This window comes from Manacus candei, unplaced genomic scaffold (genome assembly GCF_025592945.1).
Source record: "Manacus candei isolate 608988 ecotype Guabito, Panama unplaced genomic scaffold, ASM2559294v1 h1tg000014l, whole genome shotgun sequence".
In the NCBI taxonomy this organism is placed as follows: Eukaryota; Metazoa; Chordata; class Aves; order Passeriformes; family Pipridae; genus Manacus; species Manacus candei.
This window is the reverse complement of record NW_026138062.1, coordinates 42,863,802-42,890,113: the sequence shown is the minus strand read 5'-3', so window position 1 is coordinate 42,890,113 and position 26,312 is coordinate 42,863,802. Positions and strand designations below refer to the sequence as shown.

The 26,312-nt window shown below is 41.5% G+C and overlaps 2 protein-coding genes across 2 annotated transcripts in view; one reads left to right on the top strand and one right to left on the bottom strand.

Moving 5' to 3' along the window:
* The window catches only part of LOC127467792 (uncharacterized), a 284,436-nt gene that overhangs the window by 57,668 nt on the left and 200,456 nt on the right, over positions 1-26,312 (top strand). The window lies entirely within an intron of this gene.
* MAML2 (mastermind like transcriptional coactivator 2) overlaps positions 1-26,312 on the bottom strand; it is a 212,340-nt gene that overhangs the window by 71,539 nt on the left and 114,489 nt on the right.

The following is a 26,312-nucleotide window of genomic DNA, read 5'->3' as shown; positions in this document are numbered from 1 at the left end:
ATACAGTCATCACTTGTCAATTGGAAAAGAAAGATCCCTTCAGCATATTACCCAGTCATGCTTCCAGCATCAGACTCTATCAGCCAGGACAAGGAGGGCCCACGCCAATGAGAGCTGCCCTTCCATCATGCATCAGCTAATGCTATTAATGAGCAACTGGCTTCGTGTTAGAAGGAAGGAGTCCTGATCCTCTGCCAAAAACTTCAGTGAAAAAGTGATATTTAGGATCAAATTCAGACCTGTGGTAAGAGAATGTCTCTAACGAGGTTGTTGCACTTGCCTGATGGCTGAGTTTGACCTGTATTAGCATCTTCACCCTGTCTCTCCCCATCATGCACGTTCATCCCATTAAGGACATAAAGTAACAGCAGTACTTAAGAGCCATTTTCAAAACCTTCAGCTTAAACATGCAGTGTCAGGACAGGCCAAATGCAACCCACCAAAAGTTTGACCGATATGAGCAGAACAGGCAAAGATTTAGAGGGCTTTGGAGGATTTTGAAACAACAATTTAAAAGCTTTGAAGATACCCCTATGAAGAGAATGGACAATAGAAGGGACAAATAAAAGAGAAAATGATGAAAGTTTATATAATAAGACTCTGATTAACTGCAGATTGAGAGATTATTTAACAAGCTTGATCTGCAGTAAATTTAATCCCAGTGAAATGATACACTTTTTCATCCAAAGTGGATAGATTCTGAGGAACTGTATGAGAGATTCAAAGCTCAGCAAGATCTAAAGAGGGACTTAATGTTTGTTTGGAAACGAGAAGATGCTGACTTATGAAAGGTGATGATACCATATGTAGAAGGGGATGAAAAATATTAAATATCATGGTTCAAACTGGTCTATGGTTCATGGGAACTGGTGGCACTTGTCAGTGAGCAGGGGAAAAAGAGGCAAGGGGAGGAGTAGTGGTTTTCGCAGGCGTATCAAGGTGGTTGTGTATCTTCCCCTGATATATTTGTCATTGCTATTGATGAGATGCCACAGGGTTTAGAAAGACACAAGTCTGGAAGAAAACTGTAAAAATGGGATTCATTTGACCAGTATCTAGAAGATGATGAAATATGAAATATGGAAGATCAATTTGGAATTACAATCATTATGGAAGATCATTAGCAGGTTACAGGAACCCTAAATGCTTTGTTGTCTTGGAATAGTACATGTTAAGGTGATTTTTCATTATTTGGTCTTTCTTTTGTACCATCTTGATGAGAAGGTTGAGAGTATCCAAATCCAAGAAAATGGCCAGAGAGGCTGAGTAGAAACAAGCATTCACCCAGGAAGGAATGCTCCAGGAGGTGGAAAAGGTCAATGGGAATAGAGGGGACTAGGAGCAGTCCAGGGTAAGAAAAAAGCACCTATGAGATGAAAAAATCTCCTCAGTTCAGGTACTGAAAAGCTTACAAGATCATGCTTAAAAGAAATGTGAGAAATGACAACAAGAGTGGAGAGAATGAATTTGCACAAAAGGATGAGAGGATGTTCGCAGAAGTACACAAGTCAAATGCACGGAGACATCTTTGAATAAAGTGAAAATAAGTTTTCTGTTGTTCTTTTTCTCTCTGGTTAGCAAAGAGAATATTACATATAGCAAAAGCCTGGCTTTTGTAAAAAGATTTGCTTTGGCAAAAGAGGTTCAAGGAGACCACACCTAGGCAGGACTTGCAAACCTTCCCAGGGATGAGGTGATGTCATTTGTACACTGCAGCCCTTCAGTTCCTTTATCCTGTCCCTCCAAGGCACAGCCCTACTGCTGAGCACACATCGTGGTTTGTGGCTTGGAGCAGCAATGCCAGTGACTAAGACTGTTGGTGCAATCCCCTGCTGCAGACGCTCATGCCCCTGCAGCCATCCAGTCTCCTGGGAGCCTTTGTACTGGATGCCTTCATCCTGCCTACAGCTTTCTTCAAGGGGATCCTAGACCCATTGCTGAATCTTATGAGACACAGCGGGGTGCTAAATAGCTGATGAAGATGCTCCTGGTAGTCCTGGTCAGCAGCCCATCCCCACCAGCTATGGTAGTAAATGACAAAGGGTCACCGCAAAACTTTCAGGTATTTTTGGCCCCTATGATAGTTTTCAGTGAAAGGGATACAAGTGGATTCATTACAACTGATGCATCCTATATGCCTTATTTTCCTATGGATCACTCGTGGAGTTGACTTATGTGAATAGAAACGACACTGAAAAGGTAGTAGTTCTAGGCCTCTCAAATATAAAAGCCTTTATCAAAGTCATATTTTCCTCCACAGCAGCCTTGAGTTTGTTTCTAGAGTCAACTGTGATCGCTGGCTTTGAAAATTCAAAATGAGAAAATTCTTTATTTGGCAATAACTGAGTGGAATAGTGTCTCCTTCCTGACATAACACACTGTGACAAGGGGACACATTCCTACAAGAATGGACACAGGTACCACAACCATCCCAAGAAACAGAATTCCTTGGCACAGCCAAAGACTCTAAGGATCTCTCAACTACAAACGAGATTTGTTCCACCAGTGCTACATCACTTTTGTAGCCTACACATCAATGATGCCTCAGGTGTGGCCAGAAGCAGAACTGTTCAACTGCTCTGCTGACTTGGGTAAGGGAGTTCAGGCACCTAGAGTCAGTTCCCACCAAGAGTCATGCAGTGGAAACCCTCTGCAGTTGTATAGCTCTGTAGCCACATTTCTTAAACTCCATCTCTGCAGACCACTAACACATAGAGTTCACTTGATACTTGTCCATTTACCATGTTACTTACAGAAAGAAAGTAAAAGTATTGTGGCAAAGGCCTTAGTGGAGAGCTCCTTAGAAGACCTTTAGGATAAAATGACAGAGATGTGAAGGGACCTCTGGACATAGAATCACTGAATCAGGGCATGGCTACAGCTGGAAGGGACCTTAGAGATCACCTAGTTCCAACCCCCCTGCCATGGGCAGGGACACCTTCCACCAGACCAGGTTGGTCAGAGGTCCATCCAGCCTGGCTATGAACACTTCCAGGGATGAGGCATCCACAGCTTCTTTCAGCAACCTGTTCCGGTGCCTCACCACCCTCACAGTAAATATCTAATCTAAACCTGCTCTTTTTCAACTTGAAGCCATTCCTCCTTGTCCTGTCACTACATGCTCTGCTGAAAGCAGAGCTACCAACAAAGTTACATCAGATTGTTCAGGACATTGTCCAGGCAAGTGTTGAACACATCCAAGGATGAAGACTCCACAACCTCTCTGGGCCCTGTTCCAGCTCCCCTGTTTTTCTTTACATCTAGTCAGCAGTTTGTGTTCCTTGCCTCTCATCCTTTTGTTGTTCACTTCTAAGACAGACTTGGTAAGTAACTGGAAAATTTTGAACGTAGAACAAATGGAGGGAATGCATAAATTTGACTTATCTCCAAGTCAACAATCTATATGATGAGGGAGGAGGAGGAGATGAAAGCAATAAATGACAATGTACTTGAGAAATGTCAGTCTCCATTTCTATGCAGATTCCTTCAGGGAAGGTATCAGATCAGTAGTTTTTAAATGACATAAATCAAAGGGCTGATCCATCAAACTGATGCTGCATCAGATGAATCTGAATTTCTACATTATGCTTTTCCTTAAGCCTAATCTTAAGTTCACTGAGATACACAAGTCTTTAAATGGACTTTGCTAGCCTTTGTTTCTCTCTTCTTGATTATAAGGTTCCATGACAAGGACTTTATGTATTTTTCTGAAAAATACTCTTCATGCATTTAGACACTGTCAAACACATTAATAACGAGCCCCATTTTCCAGCTAGATTCCGAAAGACACCAATGCGCATTCAGCGCCTCTGAAAAGCAGACATCTATTTAGGTGTCAAAATACGGATCCCAACATACTTTCGAAAACACTAGCCTGGATAAATATAATTTTTCATTTCATAACTAATGTGAAATCTTTCACCTTTACAGAACTAGTTAATGGTGACCAGAAATCATTACAGTTGAAGGGCTGGACAGCAAAGTGCTATATTTGAAACTCCAGAGGTAGCAGATTGGACAAATGACCACATCATTCTTGGTGCTAATTAGTTCCTTTTGCCCTTCATATGCTTCCCTTTCTTTCACAAGCCTTACCTAGGAAGCTCTGGGTCAAATGTGCTCAGAGGGCACTCACCAAATTTCCACTCTCAGAAAAACCAACCAAAAACTCAGGGTTATGAAAGCACATCAGTGAAACTTTGCTTCCTTATTTTACTTAGACCAGGCAGGCTTTGGTAGATACATATTTATTCTCATTTATGGAGTGGAAATAAGCATTTTATACCCGATTAAATATCTGAAAAAAAAAAAAAATCAAAGATATTTCTGTCCAGAAAAAAAGTCTTTGTTCTCATGCAGACTTTTGTCTATAGTGGTCTGCACTTGGGAGAAGCCTTTGGAAAGGCTAGCCATGAAGTCTTGCTTGGGACTTGGACCAAATCAGAGCAGTCTCCAGGGCAGCTGTTGCTCTGGCAGGCATGGATGAGTTCAGTCTTTAGGTCATCAGTCAGGCACATTTCACACACACTTGAAAATACAGAGGTGGGAAAGCGTTTTGCCACATTCCCCAAGTGAAACTTAAATTCCAGGGACCCCTTATATGCTGATATTTGTCTGCATACATGGCCTTGTTTGTGAATCTGTATTGAATCCCAATTCAACAGTGAGCAAAATTTTCTGTTGCCGTAAACAGATGCAGCTACACTGACCTGTATCAGTGTTTTATTAAGAACCAGCCCCAAACCCTGAAATCTGGATTATGAACCGGCATTTACTGGAAGTGCAGATTGCAGCAGGAACTTTTGTTGGACACCTATTGCAACAGACTCTTCACTTCTTTTTAAAGTGCCTCTAGTGTTGCAGGCTTTTACTGAGGGAATGGAGCTGGCAGGAAAGCCACAGCTCTTCACCATCTCAGAAAAGCAAAAATAAAAAAAATATCAGCAGTCCTAAAGGATACAGCACTGCTAGGTAACTGGGACAATGAATTAACAAGGACTGACTTTTCCCTCCCTCTGTTTTCAAGGATAGTAAGTAACAAAATCTGGCAGGCTGAAAAGCCCCTGCTCGGAGAAGAGAGACAAAGAGGCAGGGCTGAAATTCATCGTGTCAGTTTAAAAAGGCAGAGTTTTGCATTTACACAATATGCCCATTCTTGTTCTCCTTGACTCATGGAAAAATATTGAACATCGGACAAGAATGTAGGAATGTGTCTGGTGTCTGATCTCCACAAAAATCTAAATGCTGTTTGCATTCACATAAGAAATAAAGACTAGCTGTCCAGGCTCTCTTGATGTTTAAAAAAAATAACAGTAGTGATAGCAATATCATTATAATAACAGCAGTAATATAATTTTTTAAACTGGCTGTGTAACTAATACAAATAAAGCACAAATCCAGGCACTCACGGCCCTTAATTTCAAACACAACTCAGCAGAGTTTTCTCTACCATTTGCCTGTCACAAGCATCACAAAGGCTCCTCTCCACCGACAGCATCTGAAACCAGTGTTTGTTTTCCTAGGTAGCAGAGGTTAAAGCTTTTTATTGCTTTTTTGCCTTTAGAAGCCGTAATAGTTGCAGTGCCTATATTACCATCTATGGCAGACAGGCTGCATGTCTGCCAGCTGTCAGGCAGCCTATTCATCTCCAGTTGCCTTTTGCCTACTTTCTGCAGCAGAATTTCTCTCCACTTGATTTCATGTGCTGGAGTCCTGTGCCTGCCGACGTTCCTACTGCTTGTTTTTAAACACAGGCTGACTACAAGCCTGGGGAGCATGGGAGCCCACAGCCCTGAAGAACTTGGGGCTCCTGTGTCACATGCAGCTTGCCAGCCAGCCAGCTATGGCCCTGGGTCTGGGCAACATCATATAATAGGCAGGATATGAATGGGGGTTTCTGGCCAAACTCAGTCATTGACTGGAGGAAGAGGCAACCAATGGGGTCACCATGGCCTGCACTGATGGGTTGCTCTAAGATGCCCCAAAACACTCTCCTTCTGCTTGTTCCATGGCAGAGATGTGGAATCTGGCTACTTATCCTCTGCCCAGAAACCTCTCTTCTTTCTCGGTTCTTCTGATCCATCTACGACACATGGTCTCTGTGGTAAGGATTATTGGCACACACAATGTATGGCCACTCCTGACCCAGCTGTTCCTGGAAATCCACTCAGGCACCTGCCAGCATCATTAGGCAGCAGTATATCTCTAAAACATCCAATACCATGGTATTTTACAATTTTACCAAAGCCTGATTATCAAATAGGACTATGCAGGAAGATAGGATGGCCAGATCCCCAGGCCATAAAGACCAGATCCTACAATCATAGTCCTGTGCTATATCATTCTTTGCCTAAACAAATCATGCTCCCATTTATGAAAGTCCCTGAAATCACGAGAGGCAATGCTGATATCTAGTGGCTGCCTCTTTTTTTCTCCCCAGCAGGTTAGTGATCTGAAAATCTGCAGACCTGCCTATTTCTTGACCCACGGCATGAGCTAGTGAGTCATAGGAGGTGGAGAGAGGAGGAACATCTCTGCCAGACCTTGTGACAGGGGTAAAATAGATCATTCAGTTGCATGAGGTTTGTCAAATTGGCGTGTTTATTTTACATTTTCCTAGGTGTGACCCGCCTGCTTACCCAGGCTGTGAGAAGCCTCTTGAAATTTCACTTAAAATCCTAACCAAAAAGGATCAGCTCCCAATTACCAAGTCCCGAGTCATGAGTTGCTCTTCCTGCCATTACTGCTATATGAGACTGCCTACAGAAAAGAAACAACACTTCAAAAAACCACCCTCACACAGGTCAGCCAGGAAGCCCACAGCCAGATGCATTTGTCCACCTCCCTGCTCCCTAAGGAGCCTAGGTCTTGAGCTCCTGAAGTCAACAGAAAGACTGTTGTAGACATTAGTGTGTCTTGGATCAAGCTCCAGCTACCCAAGAAAAGAGATGGGCTTTGCAGCCCATCCAGATGGTTAACAGCTTTACATACAACCGCTGCCTTATTAAATCTACAGTAAATTAAGTGAACACTTAAGACACTCAACTGAAAGTGCTATTGACTGTGGTAATTAAATTGAAATACCCAATTAACCACACCAGAATAGGAAATGAATATATCATGGGGCACCAGTCTATAGTGTCTGAGCCAATCAGATGCTGTCTATACCTTTAATTCGGAATGAAATAATTTTTAAAGGGAGTTTATGATTATTTAAAGATGTGTTATATACATATACACATATATAGACATATATATATGTCTATATATGTGTATATGTATATATATATATATACATACAGACACATATTATACTATTACATTTAAGTCTTCTGCCTGAGCTCTAGCCTTACGTTGGCAGAGATGTACTTTCAATTCCAGGTCAGCCACATATTCCAAGATAAACTCCCACATTATTAAAACATCTAAATCAGAAGGATTACAAATGTCACACAGTGGACTTTTTTCCCCCTATATTAAGAACATTTACATGAAGGTGTCTGCAGTTTCAAAGCCATTTCAGATTGAGGCCAAAGCGAATGTTTGGGGGGGTGGGAAGAAGAAAGAAAGAAAGAGTCTTTTTTTTCTCTCTATTTAGCCTGTGCTGTCAGATCTCTGCCTGCTGCTCTAACCACAGCCACCCCAAAGCAAAAGTTTACCTTTAATTAAGACATCTAAGTGTTAGGATTCTTAGGCTCTGAGCCTCTCTCCCTTTCCTCTCCCTCCTTTTTCCATCAGGAGTAGAAACTTTATCTCACCTACAAAGGCACACTTTGCCCAAATGTTGACAGACTGCAGTGAAAAATCTTCACTCCAGACGAGTCTCCTGGTGGAAGTTCTCAGCCATTCCCAGTGACAGGGTCCCCTTAGAAACATGGTGGTTTTGGGGCTGCCTCAGCTTTGAGAGACCTCAGACATAGCCATCCCACCCTGCTCTCCCAGAGGTGTGTATGAGGCCCTGGCTCTGTTTTGGCCTTTGTTTGGAGGGGAATTTACTCTCCACAAATCATGAAACTGCAGCCTCATAATAGCAGCACTCAGAATGACAAAAGGTCAAATTGGGTTACAGCCATTCAACCCTACCGAGTTACTTGGGTAGTGGCAAGAGGAGTTATTTTTAATGACTTCACATCCCAGCCTCATAGACAATAACCAGAGAGTGTCTATGAGCCTGCAAGCCTTAATCTTCAGCTCACGAAACAGCAGATCCCAAGAAAGCAGAGATACGACAGGGTGGAAGCCATCTTCCAAATTTGGGGGTTTCAGTAGAGAACACACTTCCTTCCATTTCCTCAGTCATCTTACTCATCCTGGCATTGTCCACAGCATTGCCTCTGCCTTGCCCTTTGGTGGTGACTAGGTCCTATTTCTGCCCGATGCTCCTAACGGCTGCAGTATCTCAGTGCCCAATGGACAGAGCTGAGGCAGATGCCTGTCCTTCATGATGCTGGACCCTGCATCCCTGTGGGACCATGTTCAAAGGGTCTGAACTGCTGCCCTCCACCCAGGCTGTGGAGCCGGGGAAGGCAGAGGTGGTCCTGTCATGGTTCTGCAGTATTTGGAGGGGTCATACAAGTATCATTTCTGTAGGTGTTTGCTTTGCTTTGGTCATGCCTCCATTTTGGCCACTTCCATACGTTTTCTGGACCAAACTGATCTCTTATGGTTGCTCTTCTCATAAGTGGAACTGCAGCCCCTGTGGCCCTTGGCCACTGTTTATGCTGGCAGAGATCAGTGGATATTGGCAGGTAAACTTGGATGGGATTCAACAGTGAGAGGGCAGGGAGGGAAGAAAGGGTACACTGTGCCTTTGCCTGCCTTTCAGAGAGCATGTCCATGGACAGAGGGAATGGAAATCACAAGTGAGGCGAAAGCTGTCCTTGCTGGTCAGGAGACTGAGTTGAGGCAGGTTTTAAAATGCTTAGATCTGAAAGGTACCTTGGATCCTGTTAGGTATCTGTAAGATCCTCTCTGTGGAAGATGCTCGACTGGCCCCAGAACCTTTCTTCTATTTATCTGACAACACTTCTGAATATATCATGCTGCCCACTCTGTCTCATGAAGGAGAGGCAATACAGTCAAGCACAAAATGTGTGCTGGAACAGAGAGCAGCAGGGTGAACTCTGCTGTTTTGGCCATCCCTCCTTCACTCTACTGCAGCAAGAGGTAGGAGAAGTGAGTCTGCCGTTGACTCACCTTTATGCCTCTGAGATGCCCAAGTAACCCAACCCTGACTGAAGTCAACAGAAAACTCATAATGGGCCCCAAGGCCCATCCTTAATGCATCAGAGCCTAAAAGAAGAACCTGGCCTGGACTGCCTGGCTACTATTCAAAACAGCTCTTAGTTATAAAGAACAAATTGTAAGTTCTCATGTAATGTCCCTGGCAGAATCTGAACTTGTAAAAGAAAAGCCTGTAAACATCATTCCCACTCAGGAACTGTGCAGTGTTATTTTTTGACCCCGATGCACTTTGACATATCGCAGAATTACACAGGTTGAATGTCCCCCCCCTCGACGGTTTTGAATGAAAAATTTCAAAAGGTTTCTCTCTTTTTCTTTGCCTCACTGACTAATACAAAGAAACATCTCATTTTGCTCATGTAGATCTGAAATGATGACATACAGCTTTGAAATGACTTCAAGTACAATAGACAGATTACAAGCAAAAGCAGTTCGTGAGCTCTAATTCTGCATTTACCTGCTGTGAGGAGCAGGTCGCAGAGCCTGTACCTCTCCACTGAGCCCCGTGAGTGCGTGAAGGATTTGTTTACATGCTGGAGGAACAAAGTCATGTAATGGAAATTCTGAAAATGGTTTTGCTGAATTTTACTTTTCTATTTTCCAGCTTAGTTGAAAGGAAGCACAGCTCCTCTGAACCTGAATCCTCCTCCACTGACAGATTATTTATTAAACAGCAATGGTAAGCTGGAGCTGTTTTCACTTAAGGACAATTCTTTCAAAGCCTAACAGAGAAGCAGAGTTGCCATAGTTACCTGAGCAAGTCCTCAGCAGAGCACAATTCCTTCCTACAACCCAAGAGTTTAGGGTAACTTGCAAGTTTGTCAGACAAAGCTTAATGATTTGCTATTTCATGCAAGTGCATTGCATTTATCCAATGAGAAGGTGATGTGAAATCACAGATAGGATTGCCCCCCACCCTTTTTTTTGGTGTTGATCCAGAAGCCCATGGGGTTCACACCAGCTAGAAATTCTGCAGGGTATCTTGACAGCTGGGGAGGAGTTTGGAGTAAAAACACATTTAGATCTTGGCACTGATTTCAGCCATCCAATCCAGCCCATCATTAACAGCTTCTGTACAGCACTGGTCTTCCTCCAGGGGCTGTAAAAATGAACAAAACCTTTGTTCAACCTAAACTTCCTTTCCTTGTCTGCTGTTCCTGCAGACTTTCCATTCTAGTGGTCCTATTGTTTCATTTGGAAATGTCAGAGAGCTGCACAGCATGCCCATTTTATAAGGAATATGTTCCATTTTCGGAGGCCAAAATGGTGCACTCTGTTGTTCCACAAGTAATTTACTTGAAACTTGCTTGGGCTTACTATGGTTTGTCTGAAATGGTCTTTCTCTTTGTATCTTTATTTTTTCTTTTTTCTTTTTTTTTTTTTTTTTTTTTTTTTTCTGTTTTTTAGGTGCCAGTATCTGTACTTAGATTGTCTGCTACTGCAGACACTTGCTTTGCACCTGAACAAATAGGACTGCTGAGGACAAGATTAGCTCCTTTGTGCCAGCTAATCTAGACACTGGGCATCCCAATGAATGGGCATTTTGCTTTTGAACATCCTTTACTGGAAGTGGCAAAAAAAGAGTAAATACCCTGATTGTATCATCTGTTAAGTGGGTCATTCCTACAAAGGGGACTGGAAAATCTGCCTTCCTACTCACAGTTTCCTTCAGTTCTTGTTGTGGTGTTGGAGAGAGCAAAAGGGAGAAGAATGCGCATAGAGACTTAATTCTCCTGAGAACCTGGTGAAATCAGGCAATCCACAAACTGACAGTCCTACATCCCCACAGAGCCTAGGTTTCCATATTGCTCTGAGCTTTTCCCCTCTTGGCTTCTTCCCCCAGCAGCCTTATATCATGGTTTCAGGCATAAGTACATCCTTGCCAATCAGCACAACTGCAGTTTAATTAGGAAGCAGGAGAGATGACGCAAGCACAGTGAAAAGTGGCCACATACGTTGGCCACTTCTGTCATTAATAGCATAAGTTTTGTGAGGGTCTTGATAAGGGGCTGTGATGTGGAATGGATAATGTTGCTGACCTGGGACCAGAGGCTCAGAGGGATTTAGACCCCTAAATCCTACTCAAAATTAATGGGGATTAAGTGTCAAAGCTGAGCAGCTGTTTAAACTCCCCTGGAATACCTGAGGCTGAGTGCCCACTCAAGCAGTCCTGCCGGCCTCCACTCCCCTTTCTGACCAACACGGTTGACATGCATTTTAGAAGATATGAGTATATGCAGCCATGGTGCAATTTCAAGTAGAAAACAGCAAAGAGGAACAGGGGAAAGAGAATAAAAGAGTAAATTATGAAGCAGGGAGATAAGGATGAGACAATGTATGATTTAATCTGAGGAGCAGTGGACAGAACTCAGTGAAAGAAGAGATCTCCAGCAAGATCCTCCAGAAGATCCTGGAGAACTAAAGAAGAAAGAAAGAAAGAGGAAATGAAGCAAAGGATGGCCGTTTCTCTCTTGTGGAGACAAGTCTTTGCTGCCCCTCAAGGTTTAAGGGGCCACTCATATGTGAAGCAGCTTGTCACTAGTGAACTTTTGCAGGACGTACTCATGTTATGACCTACTTTTAAGTAGATAGCTATTTTAAAAATGCTATTTTAATAAATATCATGTTTCTGGCTGGATGATTGACATGCGACATTTTGTTTCCAGAGACAATAAGCATGGAAGAGCACCATGCCATTGGAATTTTGGTTGCTGAGGGTCTTTGCATTTCCCTCCTTTCCCTGCTAACACTGAGACCATTCCATTTGGATTTGACAGACCGGTGGAGTTTCAGAGAAGTAAAGCTCTTACAGGTTGCATGAAAATTAATGGCTAGAAAGAGAATATCCAGATAAGGGAGATGCTGGTTGAACCCAGACACATGTGTTCAGCAGAACTTGGCACAGGTACAAATTGATCCAGCTGGCATCTAATGTCTTTTACGTGGTGAGGATGTTATAGAACACAGGAGAAGGAACTGAGTATGTTGTGATTGGTAAGAAAAAGGAATGTAAAGGGACAATGACTCAAATCTGTAAGAAGCCCAGCTTCTTTTTCTATTTCTTTAACATCTCAGTTTTCAGAGGTAAATTATCCTGGATGATTTAGACCATAAAAGCTTTTGAGTCATCTTCAATATTTAGCTGTGAAAGACGAGACAGTTCAGTTCAAATCACTCATCTGAAGACACGTTAAATAATTAACAATGTATGGTTTGCAATGCTATTTACCATCCCATGGGGTTGCTAGTCCTCTGACCTTGTAACAGCCTTATTTCACAAACAGCGCTCTGCAGGACTGCACATTGACAAAAGTTCTTAAAATAAGGAACTGTAATTCAATATCAGCCCAATACGTGTGGTGGAGCAGGTAGTTTGTGTTGGTTCTTTTGGGCCTCAAGTAAACAGAGTGAGTTAAACAATAGGGAAAACTGCAGAGGAAAGAAAGGGAATGTGGTATATGCCAGTGCCAAAGCTTGAATACATTTGATGTAGTAAACTAAGGTCACTGCCTTTGTTAAGAAAATCTTGGCAAATGGCATCTGCTTAGAGGTCAGGCAATTATATTCTCAAGGAAACACAAACTTGCATGCTATTTAATGTTTCCATCCTCTGTTGCGCAGTCCTACATCAGTTCAAATACACAACATCCCCGATGAGTAACAAGATACTGCTTGACACACTGCTTTCCTCCAAGCTCAGTTCTAACAGCGGTAGAAACACTTATGGCAAAGTTGGGTTTTCACTGAGAAGAACAACCTCTTTGAAATGGAAAAATATTGAGAATGACTCATAATGAAATTGACTGCTTTATTTTGCCTCTTTCCAAGTTTTCTATTTTATGTGAGTTTTATTTAGCTTTGTTTCCAGTTTACTGTTAGTTTTTTGTGCTTGTCATTTCATTTCATTTCATTTCATTTCAGGTTTTCCAGTGCTTTCAGCACAGGTCAGCTTCTCTACTCTCTGACTGGCTGAGTGTCCTTTATCACAATATTTGTCAAATAGTGAAAGATAAAATAGCAGATAATCACTGAATGTTATGGGTTGACACTAGCAGCAAACTAAAATGCCAAGTCATTCAGAAACTTGCAAGACTAAGCTCTTTTCCAGGAAGCAAACCAACCCAAAACCCAAACATAAACAAAACCATCAAAACAAACAAACAAACAAACAAACAAACCAAAAATCAGTGTTTTTTCTACTTCGGTCTTGATTCACATGAACTGCTAACTACAGTGTGCAGCTGTTGGCTAAAAATTATCTTGGCATCAGAACACTGGCAAGTGGCAAACATGGCACCGATTTTTAAAAAGGCTCTAAGAAAAATACTTAAACCAGGCAAAATGTATATATAAAAATTTCTAAATAATATCTTTAGCTGACACTGGGATAAATAGGATATACTAGAGAAGTCCAGCTCAGCTTTTGCAAAGGAAAATTGTACTTCATAACTCTAGTAAGGATTTTTGAAGAAGATAACAAGCATGTGAACAGGAAGAACTCATTGGCGTAGCTTACCTGGAAAGCTTGTGCCCAAAGGCACTCAACAAGATCACTTGCTAGAGATGCTTAAAGAAATTAAGCTGCTGTGAGTAAGAGGGAAGCTCTTCACATTGATTAAAAGGCAGAACAGAAGGGTAAAACCAAGTTATGAGTGAAAACTCACAAGAAATGGAGATTACACACATCTAGGCGATAGAAGAGCAGATGGAATTCAATATAAATGGATATAAAATCCAGCACATACGAAACAGTCCTTTCTCTGCCTACAGAGATGGGACCTAAACTCTATCTTACTCCTTGGGAATGAGATCCCTAGGTCAGAATAAACTGTGCTCTAACACCGTCTCAATGCTCAGAAATGCAAATGTTCAGACAGCAAGCTGAATGATGGCACAGGAACAGAGAGCAAGGCAGACACATCATGCTGGCAGTGTCTAAATCCACCCCCATCACAAAAGGAACATAGTAGACAGACAAATACATAGAGAAGGACAAAAAGGACAGTCAAAGGGAAAAAAAAACAGCTTCCATAGAGGAACAAGTTAAAATGACTAAGATTTTTTCAGGCCAGGACAGAAAAATTTGAGGGAGAAATATGAAAAGAGATCAGTGAATCTTCAAGTGCAAGAGTTGGACAGCATCATGTCAAATGTGCACATGGCAAAGTAAAAGCAGACAAGGAGGTCCTGATGTGAGAAACCGCTACAAAGCTACTTTTAGCAGGAGTTCATTCATGCTGTAAATTTAAATAGAATCAGAAATCAACTAGATAAATGAACTGAAAGTGTGTCAGGGGAGGTTTAGGTTACATATTAGAAAAGGGTTCTTCACTCAGAGGGTGACTGGGCACTGGAACAGGCTCCCCAGGGAAGTGGTCACAGCACTAAGCCTGACAGAGTTCAAGAAGTGTTTGGATGATACTCTTAGGCACATAGTGTGACTCTTGGAGATGGTCCTGTGCAGGGCCAGGATCTGGACTTGATGATCCTTGTGGGTCCCTTCCAACTTGGCATATTCTATCATTCTGTGAATGCAAATGCTCCATCTATTGATGCTTAGCCAAAGATGGCTGGAGGCTGGAAGAGCATCGTGGGGAAGGCTATGTTTGCTTATCTGGTTATTACACTGTTATAATAATGACCATTAAGAGTGACCACATACAGAATCAGACAAACCTTTGGTCTCAGTCAGTCCAGATTTCATATCTGTGCTTGCTCTGAGATTTAAATCACAACATTTCTAATTGTGTATGAAACTAAATGAAAAATTGCTTTTTTGTGCTCACTCTATTCATCTTGAACGGTTCTCAGTTTTGGGGGTGAGTATATAGGAAATACATTGGGAAGAAATACAAGAAGTTTTTTAAGGTATCATCTCTTCTACTCTGCAAATGTCATTTATTATATTTATGTTCATATAACAGTCATGAAAATGGAGCTTTCATGTGGTAGAGATCATTGTCTGCTGGAGTAATAAAACAAAACACTAATGAATGCTAATGATGGGATTTGTTTCTGCACACATGGGTATTTCTGTCCCATACTGTTTAAAATGAAGCTTCCAAACTCCTCCATCATCACTAAGTCCAAATTCATCCACAATGCATTAAAGCAAACCACTAGAAAATGTAAGCATTTATCTGTCAGAAGCATCTCCCTACACAGCTCTGGTGTTGCAGCCTTCACCTTCTAGAGATGAACTCAGTCAAGACTTTCAGAATAAGCTGGAATGTTATTTCCCTTGAGTAAAATTCATTGAAACTGATGAATATGTTGTTATTGGAAATCCCCGTGGGGCTGAGACTTTACTTCCAGTGCTAAAGTCTTGAGAACACCAAATGGTTTAGTTGTAGTTGTGTAATCCTGAACTGGAGGCAGGGAATGAATAATCTAAGAACAGGTTTGTCATCTCCAGCCACCAAATACTGACATGGAAAATGTTCTGCACTAAAAATGAGCAGGTAGATTGATCCGGAGGGGGACAGGTTGTCCAGACTTACCCAGTCCTTGGTCTCTCTGCTTGCCTCATGTTTTCATCATTTTCTCTCCCTGTTTCTCCTGATAAAGCTAACAATGTCTCCGTTGTTTTGCTCCCTGCCACTGCTGAGGGCTCTATTTTTAATCACAATTAATATGGAGGCCAAAACAAAGCAAAACTTATCTCTGCCTCTCATTGTTTGTAAAGGGGATGTTTAGTCTGAGGTCATGTGGCATGCCTCTGACCAGGCATGCCCCAAAGTCAAACCATGCTCAGGGCCTGCATGAGTCCTGCCAATCAAAACTGCCCTGCAGGTTTGCTTTACACACTATGTTTTTTTTATTGTTTGAGGTCTTCTAAACACTCCCTGCAGCTCTCTGTGTAGGTGTGTGGCATGGCATGGCATGGAGAGACGCTGGGGAAACAGCACTGTTTCTTGGACTGTCTGTCACTGCCATGACCATCCCTGACCTTTAGGGCAGGGGTACATTTTTAAGTAAAGACACCTTACATAGACATCAGCAGCTCCTCTCCTGACCATGGGTTACTTTGGCAGGAATGAGGCCACCTTGACCACCGTGGACTTAATGTACCTGACCAAGAGGGACGCAGATGAGTAAGCTAAAGTAAAAACTAACTCATTATGGTGCCTGAAAACAACAGCTGATGCTCCTGAGAGCCCATTTCCTTGGGTACCAAAGCCCTATGAATATGCACCAAAGAATCCTAGTGTATATGCAGAAGCAGAGATCTCAGCACTGCTATGGTTTCAGAGGGACTTCAATTTTCTGTAAGTCACTACAGAGCTCCTTTCAGTTCACATGTTCCAGCCTTCCTCATCTACCTGAGCAGTCATGAATGCAATACAAGACATGGTTTACCTACGGGAAACAGCCTTTATAGTCCTTCACAGTTCACCATGCAGGCAGGTAGCTTTGGTACTGTACCACCTGAGTGGGCAGCTGCTGGATGTCCTATAGCAACCTCAGAAGAATAATATTATTTTCTTTTAATTTTTTTTTTAGGATTAATTCCTAAACTGCTTGTTTATCTAATTTAAGGAACTGGTTACACTCCAATTTGGCACACAAACAAATAATAAAACCATCTTAATTTTAAAAGACCTTGCTTATCAAATGCATTTTTCATAGACAAGATATTTGTTGAGCATTAGTGTATCAAGGCAGTTTTCTGAGCCTGTGCCAACAGCCACTTTTCCCTGAAGAACTGAATGTCTTTGAAATATTTTGAACCCCCACTTTCTGCTTCACTTGCTAAATAATTTCACATTTCTTCCAAAAACTGATCCTCTTTCATCAGATAGCAATCCATATTATCGCAACTTCCTGGAACAGAGGAATGCTACTGACAGAATGAATATTTAGGTACAGAAGTAATTTTATTTTTTGTTAATTTAATACAGGAAAATGCTAAATTTGCACATTTCTAACTAGCATATGTGTAGATGCACTTCTTGCTTAAGCTGTCCAAACCAGGTTATCTTCTATGAGCATGCTTAACTAGTCCTCAGGGTTGTTTTTTCCTACTTGCTTTTAGCATACCAACAGACAAAAATACAACTGAAGGTCAGCTTCAGCAAACTTCCATGCATTTGACTTTACATGCATTCAGGCAACCTTATGTCCATCACAGATTCGAAAGGCATGCAAACATGGACAAGGGAAATGTTATTAAAGAATGCCTATACTATTAACTGCTTGCAGCTGCCCTATTAAGAAACAACATTATCAGCCTCAAAAGTCCTGAAGCTGCTTACTGAAATGGTTACGGACTAAGCTGTCTATTTAGTTTGAGCATATATTTTATTTGAGCAAATGAAGTGAATAAGCATGTGTGCAAATGATCAGACATGCTGATTTGTGTGTGATTACTCAAGTCAAATGTTTAATTTGCATAACTGAATGCAAATTAGGTACAGAACTGCAAACTAATATGAAGCATGCCATTTGGCGCCTGACAGTTTTAAAAATCAGACTCAAAACCTCCACGCTTAATGTAACTAAATCAGAACAGTAGAATTCAGCACAGCAGATATCTATCATTTGATTCTGCTTATAATTATTTACCAATAAAGGAGGATGACATGTAAACAAGCAGTAGAACCACAAATCTACTTCATTTTTTAGCTCTTCAAAAGAAACCACTATTCTGAGCTTCTAGCATATTCTTTCTGGTCTTATTTCTTAAATAAAAATCTCTGACAAAGAAAAACCTACAACTGTTCAAAGATATGCAAGGGCTCCCCTCTGAAAGGAGATATTTGGTAGTTTTTTTGGAAGTGGAAGGTTTCCATTGTACATGGTCCTCAAATTATTTTTAGCTTTGCTTGTTTACAGTCTGGAATGACATATTCACTGTGATTTGATGTTTCCTAGTATTCTTGATCCACTCTTTTCCAAGGGAAGCAGTGGAAAGTCTAAGATGTAGCAAACTGAATGCAATACCTCGTATGAGGAAAATATTTATAGGGAACAATCTGACAGGGACTGGGAGCTGAACTGGATGATCTAATGGGCATTACATTCCTGGAGTCTAATGATTCATAGTTGCAAAATGGCAAAACCGCAATTCTAATGCTATTTAAGAGCACAGTGAGTAGAGGTTTTTTGCTGTATTTGAAATTCTGGCTTACTATAATATACAAGAGACCCCGTTGACTCTGCTCAGGATGTCTTTCCATAATGTCTGTAGCTTGGTTATAAACCCAAACACTTCAAAAGACAGGCTTGGGAGCTGAAATATAGTCAGGAGATCAAACAGTGGCTGAGGAAATCCCATACTCCAGCCTACGTATATATGCCAATTTGTTACCCCACATTTGAAGATGCAGCCCAGCTGAGACTGCTGCTGAACATGGAACTGCTGCCTGTTTAAACTGGGAACTACAGAAAAGGTTTGAAAGAAAGGCACACAAAGCTCCTGCAACCTAGGAGGCAAAAGACAGAGAGTCAAAAAACACAACAGCCCTAAAAAAGCCCATAGTGACATGATTTTGCATGCCCAATTAACAACTTATGAGTGACAGAGGTTGGCAATACCGAGGAACTGACACATGAATACTCTTGCTTTCTCCATCAAGGAAAAAAGAAGCAGAGGGAAATACCAGAGTTGCCCTTTGGCTGTCTTCCCCACGGTGGGCAGAGCCCCCTGCAGCCCCACCGTGTGATGCGTAGGGGAGCAGGAGTGGAGCAGCCTCATGGAGGACACCGGTGCCGCAGCACACACTTGGACTTGAAAAACTGACAGTTCATCATCTACGTGGAAACTGAAGGTCTGCGCATGTGCCTTGCCCAGATGATGGCTCTGGCTGTGCAACCACTGGAGGAGCAAACATGAAGGAACTCCGGACAAAGGAATTCTCACTTATTGGCTGGACAAGTCTCAAGTGTTGTCAACAAACCTTCTGAGACAAAATCCAAAGCCTAAAGATAGAAATAAGCTCTATTTATTCAAACATATTAAAAATGTCTTTTGCTACGCCTCTGCATAATGTAAAAACCTAGAAAAGAGGCAAGTATTGATCATGTGTGATGCCCTGGTAGAAGTTTTTTCAGTGAACTGTTTGAACCTTAAACACCTATATTCACTGTGGGTATGAATTTCTGGGAACACACTGTAAATCCCACTGCTTCACTATTGGTGAAATGGAGCTAACATCAAGGACAAGTGTTTTTTTTCAAAGGCAATAAATAGAGTAAACAAGTCTGCTCCTGAAGGCCCAAGATGCTCAAGCTGAGAGAGAGATATGGCAGGAAGCAGCTGAAATTAATGGAATTGCACTTCATTATAATTCAACTAAGAATTTGATCCTCTATCAATATACAAGTGCACTGGTAGATTCCTAAAGATCAATATATATGTACGTATACATCACATACACACAACCTGGAGACTGATTTGTCTCAATACAGCTTCCAACTATTAAAGACCATTCTAATTCTGTCTGTGTGGCTGCAGGGCTTTCTACCCATCTATGGTACCTCATGCAGCAACATGCAAGACTAACAAAGTCAGCCCTCACCTTTCTCTTTCATAAAAAAAACAGAATGAGAAACCAAAATTCAATTCAGGAGCAGTTACTTCAACTTCATTAGACCCAGTATGGATATGCTGGTTCTCCTCCAGTAGAATATATCCATATGAGTTCAGACTTATAACTGAGCTTCTGCAGCATGACAAGTTGGCATGTGTCAGCTCAGTCACGGCAACTCCGCACTTGTGTGTTCATAGTCCCCAGCAAATGGGATATAATTCAAGTAATCGTGAAGTTACACTTCAATGACAGCGGGTTATGCTAAGTCACATTTCCATGTATCTGTCAGGAACTAGAAGTGTGCACATGGACTGTTACCACTGGTAATCAAAGAGCACAATTACTGAAGTTGTGCTAACCTACCCAAGAGTCTGAACTCTCTGTGTGCAGAGACCATGGAAGAAGTGTTTGATGATAGAGGTCAGATTTCCCTGTCTTCAGGACCACTTTATTTCTTTTTCAGCGATACTACATAGGACTTCAGCAGTTGCCAAATTTCAAGCACTGATTGTAACCTCACTTACAGAAAAAAAAAAAAAAGAAAAATTCTTTTGGCCAGGAACTGCTAACTGAAATAGCTTGATGATTTCAGTGTACTTCATTAGGATTTACAATCTCCAGGGTAAAACACAATCAGCATTTGCAACACAATGTAAGTATACAAAAAAGCAAGTAGAAATAGGAATATTCCCCCAGCCAAGAATTCTTACAGGCTGGATCTGCTGATGTGCTGGCGCCTGAAGAGGCTTTCAGGCGAGGGGCTTGCAGAGGAGCTTGTGAGATGTCTGAGCTGTGGGAACTGACAGCCTGGCCGGCTTAGTAGAGGCAGGGTACCCATCCTGGCATTTTCAAGTCTTAGTTTGTGGTTCTGTAGGGAAACTATTTTGATTTAAACAATAGCCACCACTGAAAATGGTTCTGCTTCTCTCCTCCCACTCTTCCTTGTGCACTGGCATTTTTCTGGCCTCAGACAAGCTGGGTTGGAGACCTGAGCCAGCTGCCGGCTCTCTGCTCATTTCTGTAAGGCTAGTTTTCTGCTGATTTAGCTTTCTGAACACGTTTTCTGGTGGGGGCAGAAAACTGTCAGTGCCAGCAGAAGGGGAGTGGCAGGGGGACAGCAAGGGGAAGGGAAAGAAGTAGAGTCCTAATTGGCTGCAGCAACTGAGCATTAAGTCCATTTAGTGGCATCAAAGTATGACACCATTAGTATTCCTGTCCCATAAAGGAAGAACAATCAATTCAATTCTTAGGGCTTCAAATCTGATTTCTCTAGCAAATAGTTTGCTTGATGATAAGCTGCTTCCCATTGCTTACTGCAAGTAGATGCTGTAACCAGACATCTTTTTGAACCTTTCTTTTCCCCTGATCCTCCCAAACGCAAACTGTCCCTGGTCACATTTGTGTAAGCTCTCTGGGAACAGTACCAGCAGCCAGTATCACATATGGATGCATTTGGATGTCTTGGTCCTGGGTAGGTGGGCCCAGGGCTTTGTTGTCCCTCTGAGACAGTCTGAGCACAGCCCAAATCACCAGAGAAAAGGACAGGAAGAGGAAGGAGGACACAGGGAAGGGGAGGGCTGAGGTCACAGGACTGTGATGGGAACTCAGGCATTCTGGTTCCTAGCAAAGCAGTCTGGCTAAGATGACCAATGGCTTCAGTGCAGACTGTGCATTCCCTCAAGTGCTGTTGACCTGTCATCTCATGGCAACAGCGACCCCAGAAAGCTGTTTGTAAGGAGTCTGGCCCCCTCCAAACACTGGTTTACACAGGTCCAAATGGCATAGAAAGTGGACCAAAACTAACCAAACCCAATCAGGCAGTAACCATCATTCATGCCTTCCTCAGGCTAACCCAGTGGAAAGGTTTTCTAATTGAATTTACATGTCTAATACAAAAATAAATACAAAAATCCAGCTTCAGAAATGTAAAGGCTGTAAGTGACACAAGGCAGGTGGAGCTCAGGTTTAATGCTGCTCTCTTCCCCATACAGTCATGCTGCCCTGATCTCACCCCAACATGCACACGGTCACTTTGGGGCTGCCAAGACTAATCCATTAGTGCTGCATGGTGCAGTGGTTTCAACAGGGTGAATTAAGAGAACGTAAATCATCACAGAAGTTAATTAGGCCAGAGAGAGCCAAACAACCACAGTGACAAACCACATGAACAACTTTGTCTTATTTTGACACTCCAGGCTTGTGCGGTCTCCTCAGCTTCTGTCGAGCCACCTTAGCTCAACAGGCTTTACATGGAGCAAATGGCCCACCAGCCCCTGCATATCCAATAAATATAAAAACAGAGAATTAAAAGCTCCCAAATCTCCACTCTGCACCTTTATTCTCCCTCTCTCAGACTTTAATACTATTTTTTGTTATCATGTGGTAATTTGCTGACCTCTCAACTCTTCCCAACAGCTGCAGCTGACAGATTTTTTCTAACGTTATTCCAACGAAAGTTTAATGAGAACTTTGCTTTAAATAACCTAATGAAATAAGGGTACCAATTAATCCCTTTGGGCCAAAGTCAGTTCCTCTTTATTTTTATTCTCTAAAAGAGACTGTAAAAGTCCCTCCTGCAGACAGTGGTGCTGTGGAACTTCATGGAGATTAACCCATGAGTTTCAACTGCAACTGTGTGATGGGGAATTGGAAATTTTTCAGTCAGGAAGGATTTTCCATTGTAGAAATGCTGATTTGTCAAAAGCAATATATTTTGGGGAAAGTGTTTTGAAAGAAAAAAACATTACAGAATTTCAGTGCTACAAGAAACCAAAAAAGTCTTCAAAAGTAAAACAAAACCAAACATTAAAATATCAAAATTCACCATGACATTGAAATTCTGAGTTTCAGCTGGTTTAGCAGAAAATTTCAACTATGCAAATAGCTTGATGTCCCCCAGTATTTCTAGACAGGTTCTCAACAGTATCCACTTTATGCAGCCACACAGAATTCCTAAAACCAGAAAGGGACCTTAATGTAAAATCTGTCTACACCTTATGTGTAAAGCGAGACACAGCATGTCACTCACTAATTTAAACATTCCTTGATAAGATGTTGCAATATGAGCTACATTTGCTCTTAACAAGGCCAGGGTGGATGGGACTTCGAGCAACCTGGTCTAGTGGCTGGGCTGCAGTAGCACAGACCTCCAGGCAAGCTCTTTTATTCTCCTGAGTGATATCAATCTGAGATCTCCCTACTGCTGCTATTGCATGGCTTTTGCTCTCTGAATTAGCTCATTTAATGTTCATGTATCTCAACACTGTGCTGTAATCTGCAGTGTAGACAGAACATTATTTCTCATCTAAATTTATCCAGCTTCAGTTTTCAGCCACTGGATCCTGTTATGTTTCTGTCTATCCATTCTAAAAGCTTTCTATTATTAGAAATATGGTACAGAGTTGAACAGATCAGATCCATCATCGCTTTATGATCCTCCCACTGTTTTCCTCACTTTTAAACCACAGTCTCCTGTCTCTGCATACGGGTCTCCGTTTCTCAGTCTCTGCTTTACAGTGGGGAAGCAAGTGCAAGGCTGAGAGTGTGGCACTGGCTGGCGATGCAGCTTTCACTGGAAGAGGGCAATCAGAGAGCAGAAAGTACTGGTAAGTGCATCTGCTGTGTTGCTGGGTCCAGCATCACTGCGGGCACACTTGCATTATGTCAGTGTTTCACATGGTTGGTGGTGCCTGAAAGATTGTTCTGGCTTTGGCTTGATCTCTCACCTGATAGGTATTTAGCTTTTGTCATGCCCTGCTTTGTTCTCACAGTTATACGCCAATAAAATTACCTTCTCTTCTCCCCCAAACTGTCCTACAAACCTTTAAGTAAAGCACACTACATAAAACAGGCTCTGTCATTCCCCGGGCTGTCAAATCACGACTGTTTTTGGAGAAAGCTCAGATACGGATCTCATCGTGTGAGATCAGGTTCACCCACAGAGATGAGGAGAATCCTTTGTCTGCAAAAGATGGTTTGCAAAGTTCAGTGCAAGTTCCCTGCTTAGTCCTGACGTTTGTGCTCTGCCCACACAACCGAACTGAACAATGAACTGTGGGAAACATTCCTCTGCTGCTCTCACCAAGCTGCCAGAGCAGGATGCAGAGCTAGGATTTATAGAGTTAAGAATTACACAAGGTTATATGGCTATATAAAATGCAATTAAGATGCAAAGAATATTTTATAGCCTGACTGCATCAGTGTCATAGAATTTCATAGCTGACTGTGTGTTTTTCCATTTCCTAGAGCACTCTTTAAAAGCTGAAGGAAATGCATTCAAAGCCAACAAGATTAAATTATACATAGTTCCTATTACTTTGCTCTTATAAAAGGACCTCACATGGACACCTCAGCCTAAAACACAGGAATGATGAGGTTATTTTTGCCATAAGCCAAACATATGTCCTTTAGATTATGTAAGAAATATTTGTGGTCCCTGCTGGTGTTGTCAGAATGTACATCATATATTAGATTTCCGAATACACAGAAATACCCAGCTATTAAAGCAAAACAAAAGGGATTTAACGGGTTAGACTAATGAATTTCAGGAACTGATTATCCGTGGCAGTATGATACTGCCTGATGCGTTAAGAACACTGAAATAATGTAGGACTTTGCCTAAATAAGATTTATACACAGTGCCAGCTAGCTGGTAAAAAATAGCAATAACCTTTTAAAACATTAATTTAGGCTTTTATTAGAATACAAAGAACCTCCAGTTTTTGAAAGAAGGCATTGTCTCCCCTTTTAATTTCAACAGCACCATGGCTTGAATACAACACAGCAGGGTGTGTGTTTTCTAAAGTTGGGTTATTATCAGAGAGCTCAATGCAGTTTGCCAATAAGCCTTTATTTGGCAAAGCTTAAAACTGCTGACAAATGAGATTCTTCCTACAGCAGTAAAACAAGGCACAGTTCAATATGCCTAATTACAAAAACACACCGAGAACCACTGTGAAGTATGTACATAGCTGAAAAAAAATGGTCTCTGCATCACAGCTGAGGGACTGGCATCCCAATGCCATCTAACCTCATGGAGTCAAAATACACAAACACAAAAGATCTAGGGACAAGATCCTGGGTTTATGCCTGGTGCAATCCTGTAACACCCAACAGACTGCATCAAGCCCTTCTTCAGACTGCAGTGACCCACTGCCACAGGACATCCTGCTTCTGCTCCTGCAGTCATGCTGGCTTTAGGAGCTACCTAACCACGGCAAGATGAGCACCCTGTAAGATCAGAAGCAAGTTTAAATACACAGAAGGAGAAGTCTGAAAATAAAATTCTCATCTTGAACAATAAGTTGAATTAACTGATTTTTTGCCTACAAAAGTATGGCAGTGCTTTTTCTTCAGGACCTCTGAGACTTTATCTCCAAGGGTATGAACTGATGAGGAGTTGAGAGTGCAATTAAAACCTTGAAACTAAATGAAAAGATAAATCTGTTTAAAGTGAAGCAGCTCTTCGTATCTTTCTCCAACATAAGACAAGATAACTAACAGACTTGTTTCTTTAGTACTGTGGGACAGTGCACACTTTGAGTTCAAATGTGAACCTCATTCCATAACAAGTATATGTTGCACTGATGCACTCTATTCTAACTCCAGTGGAATTAGTAGTATTTCATGGGAAATTAATTTGCCCACTTGGGCTAAAGGTTGTTTATAATGTATCCTTTTGTTAATGTACCTTTCATCCATGAGCATTTGAGCAGCTATTTGTGAGCAACATTCTCTGGCAAGAGGATATAAGCAATGAAGAACCACAGTGAGCATGACTGAGAAGGAGAAAATTATTAACAATTGCATTTTGATTGAGGAACAGAGTCTTTTTGGTTGACATAGGATAAAACTTTTGAGTAGAAAACTCTCTTGACGTCAACTTCAGGACATTTAATAGTATTCCTAGGCAAAACTCAAGATAAACAGGAGCAAATCAGTACAGCTTCATGTCTATGGTGCATTTTATTTCATACTTTTAATATTTAAAATATGTGCACATTTTAAATGTTTCATATTTACTACAAATATTTATAAAAATATTAAGAACCACAAAGAGAAGTAACTCATTGCAGTGAAGGCAAGTACCCAGGAAAAATGTCAAATCCTCAAATAAAATGTCCTATAATATAATGGAGTATCTTATTCGTTGTCGTGTCCCATCACTTCCTTCAGCTACACTGAGTGTCCCTGAATGAGGATTTATAGCAACCACCACAGTGTGTCTCAGTTACTCAGTCTTTGACCGTATTTCAGTCAGGACTGAATGGTTTTATGTTTATTCCCATTGCTTTCAGGATAAAATTGCAAATTCTGAGCATTAAACTCAAATTTTAGTTTGAAAATTACACTTGGTACTTTCACAGTGCTGTGCTAGCTGAAGTCTGATACATTTGCACCTAAATAACATTAGCAATATTGTAAGAAATGCCTGGAATGCCGAAGGGACCTGAAATTCCCTTTTCAAAGGCATTTAAATCATAAGAGAGCACCAATTTAATAGATAATTAATTCACTTAGGCTCCTGAGTGCACCAAG